Genomic DNA, 3,462 nt, shown 5'->3' on the forward strand with positions numbered 1-3,462 from the left:
ACCCAGGGCTGCCACGGTGTGCCAGCGCCAGGCTGGCATGTGTGGTGTGGGCTGTGATTCCTCTGTGGAAGGATGTTGAGCTCTGTGGGGAGCAGCCAGGCAGGACAGGGGCACGGCAGGATGAGACGTCACAGCATGAGGTGCTGGTGGTGTCAGTCCCTGTCCCATTCCATCAGCTCCAGCTGAAGTGAGTGAGGTGTGAACACACATCTCCTTCCCCTGTGCCACTCTCTCCTCACTCACTGATACCTGCTGCTGGTTCTTCCCGGAAGGCTGCTGAAGCAGTTTGTTGGAGGAGCAGAGGGATGGCTGTGGGGCATCGCCAGATGGCTTGGACTTTTCCCTGTTTTGGTGCCACTCTGGCCAGGAGGGCAGCTCGGGTGCTCCTCTAAGCACAGCTGAGTGGCTGCTGCTCCAGCGCCGGTGCTGTTTGTCTCCAGCAGGAGAAGGTTTAGATTTCACCGGTCCCACCTGATGGGAATTCGAGCAGGGACTAAAACTAGGGCTGCTTGTGCCAGCCTTATCGGCCTTATCTACTCTGCCCTGCTCCTCTGTGGGGAGCGGGGGAGCCCCCGGGATGTGCTCCTGGTAGCCGCCCCCCGCGGGGCTGAGTGCCCAGCGGCCCGGGTGCGTGAGCTGCTGGTGTGACGGCAGCGGCGAGACCCGGACCCGCCCCAGCTCACTGCGATGCTCTCCGCGGCAGGCGAGGAGCAGAGCCCCGAAGAGGACTCAGCCTTCGCACAGCTCCTGCCGCTGGTGACTAAGCCTGCGCTGGGGCGGAACAGCAGCAGCCTCCCCTCGCCGCCTCAGCCCTGCCTAACGAACTCTGCGGGTCCCCCACCGGCTCACGCACCCGAACGGTCCCCTCCTGCCTGGCATAGCCTCGCTCCGTGTTTGAGCTCCCACGGTCACCCGAGTCTCTAACGAAGCCATCAGCAGCTCTTAGCTACAAGCCCGCTGACTGCTAACGAGCTCCTGGAGCTCCGGAGCTCTGTGTGCCAGGCCATGTACCAGCTCCCCAGAACCCACCCCCCGGGGGGCATGGGTTTGCCTTTTTCTCTGTTTCTAACATTTTGTTTTGCTCTCCCCTCCCTGAGCTGGCACTGGTGCCAAAATGGGGTCTGCTCGGAACTCGATGAGCCTTAAGGTCCCTCCCGACCCAAACCTCTCTGCCAGCCTATGAATAAGTGTGGGCCCCTTAGCAGCAAGGTCCTTAAAAGAGGAGCGGGCACTGGCCTGTGTTCCCTCCCTTTGTGCAGCACAGTCATGATGGGTCAGTTTGAGGTGCCTGAAGAGCGCTCTTGTGGGGTTCTTTCCACTGGCAGCAGCAGGCTGGGTGACGCAGGGCAGCAGGAACCCCCTGTGTGTGGCTTCCCAAGCCACTGCCCAAGCACAGAACCACAGGATCCGAACCACGGAATGGGGGGAGTTGGAAGTGACCTCTGAAGATCGTCGAGTCCACTTCTCCTGCCAGAGCAGGCTCACCTAAAGCTGATCACATCGGAGCCGGCAGCCAGCAGAGGACCTGTCCCAGGGCAGGGGAGGGAGCAGCCACCATCCTGCCCCTGCCATCCTGCCCCTGCCACCCTGCCCCTGCCATCCTGCTTGGCTGCCTTCCTATTCTGGCATCCCAGTTAAAAATAACCCCTCACAGTGAATGGGGTTCTGATTCCCCTCTGCTGCCGCACAGGAGAGCTGTGTTGTAAATAGAAAGGCATATCCATGGCAACCCCAACTTTTCATTATTGTTAATTACTTCCAGAGTGCCAGAGCCGCGCATGGCGCTTCCCGGCGTGGATAAAGATAGCAGCCCCTGCTCAGAGCCTCTCACACGACAGCGAGGAGGCAGCGAGCTCCGGAGAGGCTGCAGCTGGCTCCGGCAGGCAGCGACGGAGACATTTTGTGAGGAGTCAGAAAGGAGCTGGGATTTAAAGGAGGAGGGACTGGCAAGGCAGCCAGGAGCCCAGGGACAGCTTTTCTCCCTGACCTTCCCCGGTGTTGGGAAATGGCACAGAGCACAGAGGAGGGGGACAAAAGTCACGGGGAAAGGGACTGTCCTGTGCCCAAGCACTAGCTTCTCTCTCCTCTCTGATTAATGGTGATAGAGTGAGCAGGGGAGGGAAGGGCAGTGGTACTTGTCACAGAAGGGGCAGGGGTCTGTTGGTGCTGGCTGCAGCCCTCCTGCTCTGCAGGACCCTCCTGCTCTGTTTTAAAACCAGTGCAGCTGAGCTCACTTCTGAGTGGATGAGCTTGACCTCAGCTGGCACCATTCGAGTGGCTTTTGCCTCTCGGTTCGTTGGGGTTTATCTTATTGGAAGAGGTTTGAAAGCTCTTGAGTGAAGAGGTCCCTGTCCTGCCTCCCCACATCGCCCAGTCTGGCCCCAGCCACTTCCAGATGGTTACATTTATACCCCAAATCCTGCCCCTGGTGTGTCTCTGGCTGCTGACCTCTTGTCCCTTCTCAAGCCCTGGTGTGAGCAGCTGTGGGATGGTTGTGCCTGGGTGGTCTCTGTGTGGCCAGGGCCAGTCTCCAGGTGCTCACACAGCCCCAGGTCCCCATCTCATCTCCAAGCCTGGCACAGGCACAGATGAAGCTTTTTAACCCAACAGCCTTCTCCTGAAGTGACTTTCCTGGCCTTACCTCTGCAGTAGGTGGTGTTAGAGCCTGGCAATCAATCAGCAACAGGAGCAGCAGAGAGGTGCTGGCCCTGGCACAGGCATTCCCTGCTTGGGACATGCTCTGTGAAAGGGGAAAAACCTTTTTTTATACTTGAAGCATCCCATCCCTGCCTCTCCACTACCTCCTGCTCTTGCTGTGTAAAAATGTCTTTGCTGGTTTCCCTCCTGGGCAGCTGAAGGCTCACAGTTGTTGCCCTTCCAGAGACCATTTCCTCCTAACACTTTCCAGATGGCCAAATTGTTTAGCACTGCCCAAAGCACAGGGCTTGGCCACAGCTCAAGTCTGGGTAGTTCTGTGTCTGGTCAAAGCAGGTCACCCTCAGTCCTGCCTGTGTCCCTGTGGGGCAAAGGAACATCACTGGGGTTTGCTGGGTGGGGATGGTGCTGACCTCAGGATGGTCACAGCAGCCCCTGGCCTATTTGTGCCAACCTCTGCTTTTCTGTACGAGCCACGGCGCAGGAAACTGGGCCAGAGGAAGGTGGTTTGGCTGTTTAATGATAAAAGACAACTGGGAGAAACATTCCCAAGGATTTGCCACTTACTTTGTCCCTTCCCTGGGCATTCCCAGTCCCTCCAGTCTCAGTTTCTACACTTTAACTCCAAGGTGTGGCTTATTGCTGCTGCTTTTCTCTATGTAGTAGTGTATCTCAGGTAATCTGGTGGTGGTCACATCCATGCAGCTGCTGCTCTTGTGGCTGGGAGCTGGTGGATGCAAATGCAGGCAACGGTGTGACCTTCCCAGCCTCTCTGGGAGCCCAAGAAGGTGGACAGATTGGCTTGAG

This window comes from Pogoniulus pusillus, chromosome 27, assembly GCF_015220805.1.
Source record: "Pogoniulus pusillus isolate bPogPus1 chromosome 27, bPogPus1.pri, whole genome shotgun sequence".
NCBI lineage: Eukaryota > Metazoa > Chordata > Aves > Piciformes > Lybiidae > Pogoniulus > Pogoniulus pusillus.